This window comes from Sapajus apella, unplaced genomic scaffold, assembly GCF_009761245.1.
Source record: "Sapajus apella isolate SASKATOON/1434 unplaced genomic scaffold, GSC_monkey_1.0 scaffold36, whole genome shotgun sequence".
Lineage (NCBI taxonomy): Eukaryota > Metazoa > Chordata > Mammalia > Primates > Cebidae > Sapajus > Sapajus apella.
In genome coordinates, this window is record NW_022436976.1 from 12,583,235 (window position 1) to 12,601,379 (window position 18,145).

Consider the following 18,145-nt stretch of genomic DNA (forward strand, 5'->3'; position numbering starts at 1 on the left):
TTCAACTGGTGTTCTTGTGGGGGAGGGCAATCAGTAAAACTTCTATTCAGTCACCTTGCTCTTCCCCTGCCACAATTTCCCACACATTTTCAGAGAGCACAGCAAAAACAAAAAAGAAAGCAGTGTACCCTGATCTGAAAAGGAGGAGAATATTAGTTTCTTTCTTAAATTCTCCTTGTTTTATACCCCATTTGTGGGTGCCAGAAAGATCAACAAAGGCACAGCTGAGCATGGCCATTAGAAATTTACAAACAATTAAAGACAGTGAAATGTTTGGTTTGAAAAAGGACTTTGTTGAATAAGTGAGGATAGTTGGCAAAAGTAAAGGTCTTGTGAATAGCATGGCCTCCAACATATTCCAAAACCATCTATTGGTGTATGTTCCAGTTCTTTACAGTAATTTTCATTACTGCAGTGGCTGAGAGAATAGAACCTGTAGGCTTGGTAGACAAGATGGCCATGCATGTTTGATGGGACTCATCATTCCAGGTATTTTTTCTTAATTATGATCACTTTATGTGGCCACAAATATGTATAAATGAAGATCAGTTCATGAGCAAGTTAATGTATATGGATGTGTCATTAGTAATAAGGTCCTGAAAGCTTAGTGTCCTCATCATAGGCTTAGCCCATTATTGGTAGCCAATGAATCTGTATGTATATCTCAGTGCATTGTATGAACAGGAACACCATTTGATATTTAGATCATTGTGTGTAGTATCCAATTCTATGGTCCAATGATAATTTGAAATAATTATGATGAATGGCTGTGATAGTCTATTGGATTGATCCAATTTGAAGATAGGCTGTCTTCAATAGTAACCCTTATTGTCTTTGGAAGTATCAGGTCTTTTAGGCTAGGCCCCTCTGAGCCAGAAGTTTGCTTGGAGTAGTAGGCAAGGTTATTTCTATGTCTAATAAGTGAGCAGTTACCTGTTTATAACTGTGGCTAAGATGTTGAGGGTCATTTAAGCCTGTAATTAAAGATTTCATTGTGGGATGCAAAGATTGATTGCAAAGTTATAACTCGTTTTCCCACTTCTATTAAGAGCAAGTTGCAAAATATCTATGGTCACTGAGCTGTAGTGGGATGATATCTTTAAATATAAAAGCCTAGAAGATTCTGAGTACTGATGGAATATCTTGGCACACCTCCCTATTAGCTATAATTCTATGAGGTTTAACTAATATAGAGGACTCCAAGATTAAATTAATTCATTGTCTGTACTTCTTTCTGAGGCTTCATACTATAAGGGCTTCCACTTAAATTTGAACATACGTCTCTTGACTTGTTATAGAGGTTGTTATAAAGTTCCTGGGAGTAGAAAGTGCTGTCTTCAATACCCAAAGTGACTAATCAGGTGTTGGGGCTCCTATGTTGTTATTAACAGTTTGCCTTTAATGTTCTTTTGTGATAGTTCAGATAGCTCCCAAGGTAAACACTTGAGTGGTGGGGTAATAGATTTTGTCTTAGCAAAGTCCATTTATCTTTTGTCAGTGTGCTTACATGGCATTCAATACAATGTTGTAAGCAGTTTTCTCAGCAGAGGTCATTATCAAACAGTTATCTTAGTACAGATTGTGCATACACCAAAAGTTTCCATTCGTACTAGATAGAGTTAGTCTAACTCATTAATGTTCGGTAGTAAAAGAAAATTGATTTTGATTTTCTCTCCAGAGGCATATAAAAAATAAAAAGCTAAGCCTCTGTTCTAAGTGCCAGTAGTGGCAGCACATTCAGTAACTATAAAAACATCTGGGAAAAGTGAACAACAGTGCAACCGTCTGATCTAAGCCTCTAGAATTTACGATTAAGCTCCAAGCACCAATGATTTTCACTAGGCAGTTAGGGATATTAAATTTAGAGAAGACATTGTGTAACCCATCTGCCTGAACTAGCTGCCCTCTAAGAAGACCACATATTTTTTTTCTTATAGTCTGAATTATTTTTTCAATTGTGCAATCTAGGCAAGTTTCCCAGATATAAACTCTTCTTGGACCTGAATGTAATTTCTGTTGAATGCAAAGAGTAACTGTGTCTACTCAACTTGTTCATCCACCCATGATAGGCAGATTATAAGATGGCCATTGAGATTTCCAAACCCACTGTACCAGCACTTCTCCAAGTTATTAAGTAAAATATCAATCCCTGTGCCAACTCTGAAGGGATTTTAAAGAGCTAATTATGATCCCAATCAGTTGACTTTAAAATAGGGAGATGATCTTGGTGGGCCTGACTTAACCACATGAGCCTTTAGTTTCCTTTATCTGTTCATAGAGCAAGTCAGAGATTTGAAGCATGGGGAAAATTCTAAACAAGGGAGATTTCTCATTCACCTGAAAGTTGAAGGGGGCCATGTGGGAAGGGACTGATGTGCTCCCTAAGAACTAAGACCAATTCTTGGCTGATAGTAGGAATTGAAAAGGACTTCAATCCTATGCCTCCAAAGAACAGAATTATTCCAACCATTTGAGAGAGCTTGGAAAAGTATTTGGAGCTCCAGATGAGAACATAACCTATATACAACGTGATTGCAGTATTGTGAGATGCTAAGCAGAGAGCACAATCAGGATGGCTGGGCTTTTGACTTACATAGCTAGGGACTGTTCTAAGTTTCTATGTTTATTGTAGTTTTATGTAGCAATGGACAACTCGATGGTCTACAGCTAAGCTCCATATAGCACGCAGGTGCTCTAAGTATCCTTACCAAATCAAAAAGAACAGAATACTAAGGAACACACACACACACACACACACACACACACACACACACACACACACACACACAAAACCCAAACAGCAAGCGTAGTTGAGACAGAATAAGAACAAAATAGTAGCCAAGCAAACTCCACTGTTAAACAAGTTGATGAACATTTGTAATTTTTACCTGTGAAGCAAATGCAGGAGCAGATCCCAGACCAAGCCTTTAAATCCATGCTTTTTTCCACCTTCTTGATGTCCTGAAGTCCAATATGAGTTTTGGTAACTGGCTCATCTACTCTGTTGTTATTTAGAATAAGATAGTTATAAGAATATCTTATAACTATCTTAGCAAGTCCCCCTTGTCTTTTTTATCAGTTTCTCAGTCTTCAGTAATAAAGCTTATATGTATTAGAGTACCCCCAAATAACTTAGCCTCCTATTTTCAAGCTACCAGGTATTTTGTCATCTGGGATTTTCTTTTTGTGGCATATCCCTAGGTCCTTTAAATAATCTACTTGTTTGTGGGTTATAAGTTATAGCTATACATGTTATAAGGTCATAACTTCAGAATGCAGTACATTTGAATTTTAAAGATTAAGTCATTTTTTAAAAACAATTTTGGATTTCTTTGTTTGGAAATCTCCTCCAAACCTCCACATGTAGTTGTAATGTTCTTTAATGGTGGCATATTAGTATTGTCTTTCCAGGGTATGATTTAATTTTTCAAGAGGTTCTTTTTTTATTGTACTTGGGGCATTTAGCCAACTTACATTCAAGGTTAGCATTGTTATGTGTGACTTTGATCTTGTCATCATGATGCTAACTGGTTATTTTGCAGACTTGTTTATGTGGTTGTTTCATAGTGTCATTGGTCTCTGTGCTTCAGTGTGTTTTGTAATGTCTGGTAATGCTTTTTTCTCTTTGTATTTAGTGCATTTCCTCAGCACTTGCTTGTTTGGAAATAAACTGTTTTCTCCTTTACTGATGAAGCTTAGTTTGGCTGGATATGAAATTATGGGTTAGAAATTTTTTTCTTTAAGAATGTTAAATGTTAGCCCCCAGTCTGTTCTAGCTTGTAGGGTTTCCACTGAGAAGTCCACTATTAGTCTCACTGTCTTCCCTTTGTAGTTGATCTGGCCTTTTCTCTGGCTATCCTTAACATTTTTTTTTAATTTCTATTTTGGAGAATCTGATGACTGCGTGGCTTGGAGATAATCTTCTCATGGATTATCTTACTGAAGTTCTTTGCATTTTATGAATTTGAATGTTGGTATGTCTTGCAGAGTTGGGGAATTCCTCCTGGATGATACCCTGAAGTATATTTTCCAACTTGGTTCCATTCTCCCATCTCTTTTAGGTACCGCGATCAATCATAGATTTTCTCCCTTTAAATAATTTCACATTTCTCAGTGGTTTTGTTCATTCCTTTTCATTCTTTTTATTTTCTATTCCTGTCAGACTGTTTTATTTCAGAAAGATAGTCTTCAAGCTCTGTGATTCTTTCCTCTGCTTGTTCTATTGTTATTAATACTTGTGATTGCATTGTGAAATTCTTGTAGTGTGTTTTTTAGCTTGAACAGGTTGGTTATGCCCCTCTCTAAAGTGGCTATTTTGGCTGTCATCTCCTGTATTATCATGATTCTTAGCTTCTTTGGATTGGGTTATAACATGCTATTCTAGCTCAGTAAAGTTCATTATTACTCCCATTCTGAAGCCCACTCTGTCATTTTAGCTATCTCAGTCTCATCCCAGTTCTGAACACAGTTCTGAGCCTTTGCTGGAGAGGTATTGCAGCCATTTGGAGGAAAAGGGTCACCTGGCTGTTAGACTTTTCAGCACTTTTGTGTTGATTTTTTTTTTTCTCATCTTTGTGCTGTTCTTAAAGGCCAGAAAGAAAAACCAGGCCAAACTCAGCTGACGACCATAGAGAGAAGGTTTAAACCATCCCTAGCCAGAGGGGAATCGCTGATCCCAGCAGTCTAAATTGAGTGCCCACAGACCTTACCACCTAGTGCCAAAGTGCTCTCAATCTCTAAGTAAACTTGAAAGGAAGTCTAAGCCATATGGACTGCAATTTGTAAGTGAGTCCTAGGGGCAAACTAGGTCCAGAGACAGTGGACTGGCTGGGGATCATGCAACATACTAAAATACCAGCTACAGCAGCCATGAGTCTCATTCCTTCCACTTGAGAAAAGGAGAAGGAAGAGTGGGGAAGACTTTGCTTTGCATCTTGGATACCATTTTAGCCACAGCAGGATAGGGCACTAGTCAGAGTCATGAGACTGCCATTCCAGGTCTTGGCTCCCAGACAACATATGTAGAATAACCCTGAACTGGAAGGGAGCCTGCTGCCTTGAAGAAAGGACTCAGTCTGGTCAGCATTCATCACCTGCTAACTAAAGAGCCTTTGGGTCCTGAATAGCCAAGAATGAAACCCAGCTACTACATTATGGTCCTTGGGCGAACCTCTGAGAACTGCTGGCTTCAGGCAAGATTCAGCACATTATCAAATTTAGTGGCTATGGTGCAAAACTCCTTCTGCTTTAGAAAAGCAGAGAAAAAAAGTTAAGGTGACTTTTTCTTGCATCTTAGATACCAATACTGCCACAGGTGGGTAGATGGCCACCACCACTGTGGCAACACAGTGGAATATCAGGTAGACTTCCAAGATTTTTGACTTTAGTTTCTGACTCCTCAATGGCACTTCTGAACCCACTCAGGGCCTGAGGGACATCAACTCCCTGAAAAGAAGGACTCAGGCCTGGCTGGCTTTGCCACCTACTGATTGCAGAGCCTCAGGGCGGTGAGTGAAATTAGGCAGTAGCTAAGGAGTGGTTCCAGCAGGACTTATTAAAATATTGATAAAGCTCTTTTTAAAACATGTTCATTTTTATAGTATGTTAAAGCTATAGTAAGGCTTGCCATTTCAAAATTAAGAAAACAAGAAGTACAGAGATTGGATCTGGTGGACTTGGGAGCAATAGCACAGATGCATCTATTTTACTTCTTGCTTATTGGCATGTACCTATTTTTCCTCTTGTTTATTGAGTTATTAGACACAGTGTTGTGCTGGCTTCAGGTCTGACCCAGTGCAGTCATAATGGTGGTTACAGTGGTGCTTGTTTCACTCCACTCTCAGCTTTCGAGGGCTCTGAGCAGAGACTCTGTTCTGGAGAAAGTAAGAGAAGTGAGCAAGAGTCCCTGTCTGGTAATCCAGAAAATTCTTCCAGGTCTTGTCCAAGACCATCAAGGTGGTATCTTTACAAGTTTACACAAAACACAGCATTACGGGGCTCTAGAAAAACAGAAACATCTGTTTTTCTAGCGCCCCGTAATGTTCCTAAAACAGAAACATCTTAAATAACAACACACAGGACCTTTCAATTATCTGGATAACTTCTCTGACCACAGTGGAATAAGACTAAAAGTTAATAAAAAGAGAAATTTTAGAATCTACACAAATATGTGGAAATTAAACAATATGCTCCAGAATGAAAAGTGGGTCAATTAAGAAATTAAGAAGGAAATCGGAAAATTTCTCCAAACAGATGATGATGGAAACACAACATATCAAACCTCTGTGATACAGCAAAAGCAATACTCAGAGGGAAGTTTACAGCTATAAGTGCCAACATTAAAGAAGAGAAAAAGTTTTAAGTTAAAAAAAATGCATCTTAAAGAACTAGAAAAGCAAGAGTAAACCAAACCCAAAATTAGAAGGAAAAAAGAAAGATTAGAACAGAAATAAAATTAAAATGAACAATAAAATCAGTGAAACAAAAGATCAATTAAAAAAAGTTGTTTTCTTTTTGAAAAGCTAAACCAAGTTGACAAGACTTTAACCAGATTAGCTAATAAAGAAAGAGTACAAATAAAAGCAGAAATAAAAAAGGAGACATTAGAACTGATACTGCAGAAATTCAAAGAATCATTAGTGGCTAGTAAAAGCAACTATAAGCTAATAAATTGAACAATCTACAAGAAATGAACAAATTCTTAGATAAATACAACCATCCAAGATTAAACCAGAAAGAAATCCAAAACTTTAACAGACCAATCACAAGAAGATTAAAGTCTTAATAAAAACTCTTCAATTAAGGAAAAGTCAGGGACTAGGTGGCTTCAATGCTGAATTCCAACAAACATGTAAAGACAAACTAATACCAATACTACTCAAGCTATTCTGAAAATTAGAGGAGAAAAAATTACTTCCAAATTCATTCTACAATGTCAGTATTATCTTCTTATTAAAACTAGACAAGGACAAATGAAAAAAAAAAATAGGCCAAATATCTCTGATGACTATTGATGGAAAAATTCTCAACAAAATACTAGTAAAGAGAACTCAACAATATATTGGAAAGATCATTCATCATTACAAAGTCAACATGACACATCATATCAACGGAATGAATAATAAAAACCTTATCATACTAGTACTAAAAATTCTAGCTAGAGAAATTAAACAGGGGAAGAAATAAATGGCATCCCAGTTAGATTGAAAGAAAGAAGTTAAATTATCCTCATTTGGAGATGCTATGATCTTATATATAGAAAAACCTAGACACTCTACCAAGAATGATGAGAAATGATCAACAAATTTAGTAAACTTGCAAGATACAAGAAATTAGTAGCATTTCTATATGCCAACAGCAAAGAATCTGAAAAAGAAATCAAGAATGTAATCCTACTTACAATAGCTACAAATAAAATAAAATACCTAGGAATTAGAAATAAAAAAGTGGAAAGATCTCTACAATGAAAACTATAAAACATTGGTGAAAGAAATTGAAGAGGACACAAAAAACACAAAGGTATTCCCTATTAGTGGATTGGAAGAATCAATATTGTTAATGTATCCTTACCACCTAAAGCAGTCTACAGATTTAGTGCAACCACTGTCAAAATACCAACAACATTCTTCATGGAAATAGAAAAAAAAATCTAAAATTCATATGAAACCACAAAAGACCCAGAGTAGCCACAGGAATCACATTACCTGACTTTGAATTATACTAAAGAGCTATAGTAAACCATTGTACTGTCATAAAAGCAGACTCATAGACCAATGAAACAGAATGGAGAAACCAGAAACAAATCCACACATCTACAGTGAACTTATTTCAGCAAAAGTACTGAGAACATACATTGGAAAAAAGACAGTTGCTTTTATAACCAGTGCTGAGAAAACTGGATAGCCACATGCAGAAGAATGAAACTAGACCCCCTATGTCTCACCATGTACAAAAATCAAATCAAAATGGATTAAATAATTAAACATAAGATCTCAAAGTATGAAACCACTACAAAAAAATAGGAAACTCTTTAGGATGTTAGTGGTCTGGGAAGTTTTCTTGACCAATGCCCCGCAAGCACAGGCAACCAAAGCAAAAATGGACAAATGACATCACATCAAGTTAAAGAAACTTCTGCACAACAAAGGATACAGTTAACAGTGTGACGAGACAACACATGAAATGGGAGAAAATATTTGCAAACTACTCCTCTGACAAGGAATTAATAACCAGAATGTATAAGGAGCTCAAACAACTCTATAGGAAAAAAAATCTAATAATTTGATACAAAATCGGCAAAATATTTGAGTAAAAATTTCTCAAAGAACACATACAAATTGCAAATAGGCTTATGAAAAGGTGCCAACATCATTTATCATCAAAATGCAAATCAAATTACAATAAAATACCATCTCACCTCAGTTAATGAGATCCAGTCATTTGCAAAAACATGGATGGAAATGGAGATCATTATGTTAAGTGAAACAAGCCAAGCACAAAAGGCAAACATCACATATTCTCACTTATTTTTTGAATCTAAAAAATTGAAACAGTTGAACTAATGGATGTAGAGAGTAGGAGAATGGTTACCAGAGACTAGAAATCGTAGTGGGGGTTTAAGGGGAGGTGAGGCTGGTTAGTGGGTCCAAAAAAAAAATAGAAAGAATAAATAAGTCCAACTCTTTTTTGGCACAATAGGGCGAGTATAGTTAATAATAACTTACTTGTATAGTATTTAATAACTTAAAGAATGTAATTGGATTATTTGTAACTCAAAGTGTAAGTTCTTGAAGGGGTAGATATAAAAAGAATGTTCTGTTATAGACAATTAATTATTTTGTCTAATAATTAAGTTCAAGGGAAGCAATAAAATTTAGATAGGATGACTATTAAATAAAGTGATTATTGTTAATTGATACAGCTGTCAATATAAGTTTAGTTTTATTGTTATAATATTAAATACATTTAGCTAGTAATGGGCAATTTTTTTAAATTTTGGAATAACATAACAAAACCTGATATAATATAAAAGTATATGCAAAAATACCTCATTAAAATTCTTCTCTAGTTGGAGAATTCTTAAACAATCACTCTTCTTATTCTAGGCACAAGATTTTGTATGATTATCTTTATTCTAAAAGTGCCTGGAAGTATAGTGGGTGGCTAGGCAGAAACAAAGGTATCAGGTGAAAATAGAATGACACATATTTTTAGATTGTGTTGGAGTAGGTAAATTTTGAATAGAAGAATAAGGTATTGAATATTCAATAGAAATAGTGTTACAGTAAAATTAATTGATAGTTTCATCCACACTGAAGGTAACTTGTGCCAAACTCAGATTTTGTTCGCAGTGTGTGATTATCTGGATTTTCCAACCCTGTTTTAACTGGAATTATATATGATGTATCACAGTCTATGGTGATTGTTGTTTTTTTTTTTTTTTTTTTTTCAGAATAAACACTGTTCACTTTAACTGACTGGTCATTTAAACAATTGCAGGCATGTAATACACATGGCTGCAGTCCAAAATGAAGAATGAAACTATAGGACAATATTTTATTGAACATTTATAAATATTGTATAAACAAAAATAACGAGTCTGTCTCCTGTGAAGCTGTAGCTTGCATCTCTATCTTTTGAACTATGAATAGTCATTGTTACATAGTGGTATCTGAAATCTTTTGAAAGTGAGAGAAAAAGAAGTTCTTATTTGTTTCTTTTGAATTTCCTTTTCTAATGAGTTGGTAATGTCTACGGTACCTACTGCTGATGTAAACCTAATAGAACTCTCAATTCATTTAGCTACTGTCTGAATAGTCAGACAATGCCTGGTGGGAGTGATGATTAAAAAGTAACAACAGAGGCAGAATAGACAAGGAAAAACCAAACCTATGATAGGAACTTTGCTGCTGTTGGGCTCTCCTTTCAGTTGAGAGAACACAGTGCTTTAATTATATGATATTTTTGTTGAGTGATTGATAGCCATACTAGAGAAGCAGCAAAGATGAAGGAATTTGGTAAGCAAACTTCTTTGTGATCATGTGCCCAGAGTATCAACTACAGGAGGTGCAGTCCTAAGAATAAATAATATGAACCATATTTCTCAAGCTGTTAGGTATTATTTATGAGGGAAAAAAATAAGGTAATTGTGTCTTGCATGCTAATAAGAGTGGGACAGTAAAGGAGGAGAGTCATCAGTATAATGCACAATTATCTTATGACTTTCTGATTACTAATTTCATTGATTTTATAATCATTTGAGAAAAATAAATTCAGAGTGGCCTCTGAGCCAGCCTTTGCAATTTGGGATATATCTCAGACTCACAAATAAAGAAATTACAGATTTCATTTATTATTTCCATGATACATTGACATTAGATTCACAATTTAAAATGCACATATGTTTGTTTGTGTATACATCTCTATATATCTTTATCTCTATCTATCTATCATCTATCTATCATCTATCTAACTAGTTATCTATAGATAGATCTATTAACTAGATCGATAGCTAGTTAGATAGAGATAAAGATATATAAAGATATATACACAAACACACATATATAAGCTACCTATATCTGTTACAGACGGAAGAAAAGGTTTTCAGTTTGAGGCTGATTCCTTTATTCCAGGAAGGTGGAAAATCTAGAGTAACTAGCATTTTTGTTGAAAGTCACTGAAAAATATACAGCATTTTTTCCCAAGAGAAAGAAGAAAAATAAGGTTTTAAGATCAAAACAATCTGATTGTCAAAATAATCTTCACATTGCACAATATAGAGAGAACAAATAATAACTTTTGACTAAATGCACTTTTGTGAGAGTGTTAACATTTTCCCTGAACATAGGCATACAAATTTATATATATTTTTAAAACAGCATTTTTCTTTTCTGTCTTAATCCTCATATAACTACTTCCTCATTGTAGTACTATAACAGTAAACTTTAACACAGTGATGTAATTGTATTTACCTTCTTGTCCTTGGTAAATTCATAGTGACATAATAAACATTGAAAATTTCTATAATATCAAAGATTGACTCCAATTGCTTTAGTTCAATTTCAAATCCTCTCACTGAATAAAGGATAATCATATACGAAATATAAAAGACAATGCCATTTTATTCTTATTCAATCAAAGTTTACAATTATATTCGGGAGATAAAAATGAGCAAAAAGAAATGCAAACACACACACACACACACACACTCTCTCTCTCTCTCTCTCTCTCTTTTTCCCATGACAGAAGCAGGTCTGTTCGTGCAAAAACAAGACAAAAATGGTTTCCGTAGGAACGAAGCATCATGTGAAAAGAAAGCTCTCGGAACAACTCCTCCCTCCATTTCAGAGTTGCTTTCTGAGACTCTGCTTGCAGATGAGCTTGGATAGAAAATCAGCTCTTTGCCTCTTTCAAAGTTGGCAGGTAAACTTAAGCAGGGAAAGAAAGATGCCAACAGGTAACAGCATATGCATCACTCAGGGACGCTTACACATCAGAAATGATTTGTATCAATCTGTTTCCAAACTGTATAGCCCTTTAAGTACAATTGCATCAAAATAGAAAAACAAGATAAAAAGAAAATATCTTTGAGCTTTGTTTTCAGACAGATGTAAGATATAAGAAAGGAGGAATCTAAGGCACTTGCTCTTGAATACTTGTTTGAAATGTTTTCACTAAAACAAAAGTGGGGAGGCTCTGCATGGTGGCTGGTGACCATTGTGGGTGGCAGGAGTCTTTTGAGGAAAATGAAATCCAACCGCTGGGATAAATGGAAATTTTGTAGTACCTTAACTGTAGGGAAGTTAGTGGACTTTCGTCAAGCTAGGTTAATGGTGAATGAATTGAAAATGGTTTAAGATAATTTCCTAAATGGCAAGCTATAGTAGGTACAGATTTGCATAAATTGCAAAATACATTAAAAGGCTCTTTCTTTGGCCACATACATATTTTTTTTTCTCATGACTTCTTTTGAATACCTTAGAAAATCAGCAGCTGCAAAATTATATCCATTCAATGTGCACCCTGGAAACTACTTGGGAAGAACAGTAGAATTAAATGGACTTCTGCTCTCTAGCCAGATAGGGCAGTACTTTTGTTTCCTCACATTTAATTTACCTATTTGCTACAAGGTCAAAAGAATAATACGTTTGAGAAAAAAATCTTAGAAATGCCAGGAAAAAAGAAATACTTTAGCGTAAAGTCTAATAGAGTGTAGAAGTAGGGTAGAGACGTAATATCCTATTTTATAGTAGGTATTCACTAAGCTAAGAGAGCTAGTATGTGTGTGTTGGGATGAGAGGGAGTGCCAAGCAGTAAAGAATAGAGATCCTGTTTGACTTGGAGCCCTACATACATACACACTGCTGGGGTTAAACCAACAGCTTAATTAATGGGGGGTTTAAAAGTATATACGGGCATTATTTTACTATCTTTCAGAGAAAAATGATTACATTCAAACTAGCAAGAAGATAAGATATTCTTTATCTACTGATGTTAACATCTACCAATATTAAATATTTTGTAAATCAGTAGATCCGAAGTGTACATAACAGTTATTTATAAAATCACATATTTTATAGTATTTTATTTATGTCTGAAAACATACCAAATCAATAGAGAATGTCTTATTTATTTATATATCAGTTAGACAAATAGTGCTTAGATTGATAAAGGTAACACAGCAAAGACAATTGGGGCTTTAAAAATGTAAGCCTATTAGAATACCATTTTTTTTCTCAATTTTTCATTTACTCAGTTTCCTTAGTACCTAAAAAGAGCTTGGTATAGGATTTTATTTTTAGGGTTAACTTTAATTAATTACTAAATTAATCAATGACTCTACATGTATCCGAAATAAGTATCACCATTGCTTTAATATTTCATTTAATATTCTATTTTTTTTTCCAATTTCTACTCAGTTTAGGATTTGTGATTTGTACCAAATGTAGTGTCATGTAAGTATAATCGCCTTCTATGGTTGGGTTTGGCTGTTGGTGCCATTATTTTTTAAGGTCCCAAAGGCAGAGATACTGGTTTACTTTTTTCCTGGATTCACACTTGATACTAGAATGTATCATATATAACAGTATAAATAAATGTTCACTGAATGAATACATTGAGTATGATAAATATGAAATTCTGGCTTCAAAATACATTTTTTTTTTTTTTTTTTTGCCAGAGCCTCTCACTGTTGCCCAGGCTGGAGTGCAATGGCGTGATCTCAGCTCACTGCAACCTCTGCCTCCTGGGTTCATGTGATTCTCCTGCCTCAGCCTCCCGAGTAGCTGGGATTACAGGCACACACCACCACACCTGGGTAATGTTTTGTATTTTTAGTAGAGACAGGGTTTCACTATGTTGGCCAGACTGGTCTTAAACTCCTGACCTTGTGATCCACCTGCCTCTGCCTCCTAAAGTGCTGGTATTACAGGCATGAGCCACTGCACCCAGCCTAAAACACAATGTATTCTTTCAGAATTCAGACATTGTGTATTAACAACACAGTGCTTAAGAACTTGAGCTTTGATGTCAAAATAACACTCAGGTCTTCACCACTTATGAGACATCAACATCAAGGAAGTTAGTTGAACTCTATGTTTTAATTTCTTTATCTAAATATAGGAATTATACAGTAAGTTCTTGCTTAATATCATTGATAGATTCTAGGCTCACCTTTAAGTGAACTGATGGACTGTATGCTGTAGACACTTAACTCTTGTTTTTATCAATTAGCGTATGGTAAAATCAGTTTCATTTTGCAGTATAATTGCAGTTTCCAAGAATCTATAGGCAACATTGAGGACTTACTGTAAAAATATCTATCCAAAATGTTGTTATACAGAAATAAATAAGGTTATGGTTCATGTTGTGCATGCAAAATGCCTTAGCATCCTCAAAGCACCTGAAAGGATCCTGGACCTGTGTTTACATGAACCTGGATCAAATCTTTCATGAACCTGGCAACAAATCTTTGACTTTACTTCTTACTACATGCATTACTTTAGAGAGGTTATTAAACTCCTCAGAGCTTGTGTGAAATAGTATTACCAATGATGAAGGAAACATCTGGTTGTATTTCAGGCATAAAATACATTGTAGCAATTATGACTAGTGCCTGTGTTTCCTTTACTTTTCGTTTTGGCCATATTTCATGGCAGTATTTTTGCCTGTTTGTTCTTCTTGTCTTCTCAGGATGAGATAATCTCAGAAGAGCATTTCAGATTCTCATCTCAAAGATGACCTTTGTGTTAGAGGTGTAACACATTTGTCATTCAAACTTCTGCACTTTGTTGAATGCCGAGGTATTTTTTTCTCTCTCTTATTAAAGTTGGAGGTGTTGAACATGCTTAGGAATGGAATTGGAAGGCCAACTGAGGAATGCGAATTCAGTGTATCATGAAATCGAGTACCTACTTCAAACTACAATTCCTGACCCAAAAAACCCAAACAAACACAATCAAGCAAAAACAAACGACAGTGTATATATTGCAAAGCTATGCCCCTGGTTGTCATATATACTGAATATCATAATATTAGTATAAATACATGGGCTGATTAATTTGTTTGCATAGTCTTTACATGTAGAATATGCTAAAGTGACAAAATACTATCATAAATTTGCCTGCTTAATTAGCTGATAGATGAATAGGTTGGTGGGTGGTTGAAAACGTGTTCCCTATGTTTAGACCCAAAGTTACTACCAAAATCATATCTTCTTTTAGACCCAAGGTTACTACCAGGATCACGGTAAGACTCATCTTTCCATTAGAGCATGATGATATATAGTTAGGCTTTGTATCTCAAATAAATCTCATCTTGAAATGTAATCTCCATAATCCCAAATCAAGAAAGAGACCAGGTGGAGATAATTGAATCATGTGGGTAGTTTCCCCAATGCTATTCTCATGATACTGAGTTCTCATGAGATCTGATGGTTTTATAAGGGGCTCTTTCCCCTTCACTAGGCACTTCCTCCTACCACCTCATGAAGAAGGTGCCTTGCTTCCCCTTTGCCTTCTGCCATGATTTTAAGTTCCCTGAGGACTCCCCAGCCATGTGGAACTGTGAGTCAATTAAAACTTTTTCCTTTATAAATTACCCAGTCCCTAGTGTACCTTTACAGCAGTGTGAGAACCAACTAATACAGAGTGATACCTGATGTTTTTTCATTATGAACCAAGAATTTCAGAAATACCAGGCACAAGAGTCAAGGTGTTGCTTGAGAAGACCATGAAAGACACTCTTACCCTTTGCCCCCAAGTTATGTCTGGCCCCAGTGAGCATTCAAAGATCCACGCCCTGATTTTCATGGAGAGAATGATTAGACACTGCTATACTAGCTTTTCAAAATCTCAAGCCCCTCCTCTGTACAATTATTTATAGACTAGTGCACCTTTCAGAACCCTAGACCATCAAGCAGCCTAACTAATACAGAAACGGATGTTAAAGAAAAAATGGGGGGAAAAAGGCAGTGGGGGCCATATATTTTGCCTGATTTGAGTCTTATAATAGCCTGTTGAAGTAAATAGCACAGTCATTATCATCCACATTATAGATAGAGACCAAATTTAAGGGTTAGCTGAATTTTCCAAAAGTCATACAACCAATGAGAGAGATGGAATATTCAAACTTTAGACCGTTTTCTTTTTAAACACACTATTTTTAAAAAAGGAGATGAGACAGATGCTTGTTGTTGTTGCTGCTGGGTTTTAAAAAATATATTCTGATGGTTTATTTTTAACCTGTAGTCACCATCTTGGTAGGCATCATTTCTGGTTATTGTGTAAAGTATCCTTATTGCAGCATGTCCTTTGATTTTATGTTTATTTTTCCACAAAAGGAGAGATTATTCATAAAATGTGGTTAATGCCCACTTGTAGCTGAAAAGGCAAAGGTTATAAATCAAATAGCAATAGGGTGTAAAATCAGGTCACATTGCGAATAATAAGGGATGAGCTTAATTATTGCAGAATTACCCACTTCAGCAATAAATTGGAAAGATTGTAGCAAGAACCAATTTCCGGCTCTCATAAATAAATTGCTTCTTTGAATAGCTGTTTTGGTGCCTAGAAAGGAGAATAGAATCCTGCAGCTAGTTTCCTGGTGTGCAACACTGAATAGTTGATGATAGCTGTTTTCACCATGATTGTGGAAGTAAAAGTTTGTTTCCACAGTAAAGCATTGCTCCCTTAGGGAGGAATATGTGTCATCCTCTTATAATGAACAATGGATTTAAAGATGAAACTGGCTGCACTTAAAGAAATGTTAACAACAGTATGAAGGGCAATTGAAACAGCTTTGCAATGTAAAATCAGCTTCAAGCTATTTAACAACAGTGGAATGGAGATGCAGATGGTTTATATGCTGTATTTATTAATGATTTTGCAGCCAAAATAGGTATTAAGTTGGCAAAGTTTGTCTATTATACTAAGTTGTCTCTGAAAGTGAATTCTTGAGAGGATTGTGAGAAATTATAGATGGAGTATTAGATGTTATGCTTTTGGGAAGTATCACTTAGATTAGCCTAAAATAGTGTGTGTTGTTAAAAAAATAGCCTGTTATATATTTAAACATTTCTAATCTTATGACAGTTCAATGAGTCCTTCTGGGGGCTAGAGTGAAATACATGTTTAAAATGTGACAGTAATGGAAAACAAAAGTACTTTTTGGGAACTTCATAATTCAAATAACAGCTGTCATGATCTTACACTCTCATTTCACAAGAGGAGTGTCCTTCTTTGAGTGTAACTATTTCAACAACAACAAAAAAACAACAGTAGTTGTTTCAAGTGAAGAGGAGTAAATGATACTAAAAGATGGCAAGTCAACTACAAACCATTTATGAACATATTTATTTAGTGATAATAAGCATGCTTGATTGAGATACTGTGTTCAAAGCTATGAAGAACAATTTGAGAAATCAAATTTATCTCTTTACCCTATTTTCCTTAATACTTGATCAAAGACATATTTAATTAAAACTAAAATTAAATTGTACAATATTAATAAAATATTGTGGATTCTATACCATAAAATAAAAATTTGAGATTTCAACCCAGAATGATAAACTACATTTCATTTTTAAAGCACATTTTTAGATGACCATTCCTATTTGAAAATTTCAGTCAAATGTTGATTTAACAAAGAACTATCTCAATAAAATTTCCAATAGACATAGATAATTTTAGGATGCTTTGGAAATACAGAGAAGGTGGCACCTCAGGTAAAGGTAAGTTAAAAGAAAATTTTTGGAGAAGATAACAGTGAAGTTAAAACTTTAAATATGATTAAGATATTCCAAGTTAAAGTGGATAAATCTATTCTATGTGAAGTTCATGAAGTGAAAAATATGTGATATATATTCTGTAAGTAAATGGGTTTCAGAGTACACATATTAGAGTATAAAATGTGCTTCTGTGTGTTCACGTTTGTGTATTTGTAGATTTGTGTAGGTGTTGGGGGGAGTGTGAACAAGGGCTTGGATAGAATTAGGCTTCTAGATATACTCTCATCATTTACAGAGGGAAAAAATTGTTTGGACCCTTTATGATAATTGTACTCTCCTCTTAACACACTGTAAATATTTGAATCCAGAGAGGCTTAGTGGGCTTGCTCCGTCTGATCTTGACTGCTGTGAAAGATTCTCAGACCTGAAATGTGGGAAATATCAAAAAGCCTCTTTGGCTCTTTTCAAGATGAAGGTCACATCCATATTAATTGTCCTGATAATGAAACCCTTCTGGAAGCCACCTGTCAGAACATCTGGAGCTCTTGTTGCTACTGCTTCAGACAAGGCACCATTTCCATACCTACACTGACTTCAAAGATCCATCTTCACGGTTGATGATAAGGAACTGGAAAGGGATACAGCAGAGATTTATTGGTCCAGGAGCAGGGCTATTTTAGAATACTAAAATTTTCTTTTGTCAGTTTTAAAACCTAGCAAAAGAGAGGTCATTTAAATTTGATATATTCCAAAATGAATTTTGGACTGATAATTATTGGAAAAATAGTGCAATTTGATTTTCCAGGTTTCCCTTAGGTTTTGGGTAGAATATGAATCAAAATTATCTGTTTTCAATATCAATGAAATTTTAAAAAATTACTTAAGGGGCACCACTGTGTATGTGTTGATTAATTTTAGTCA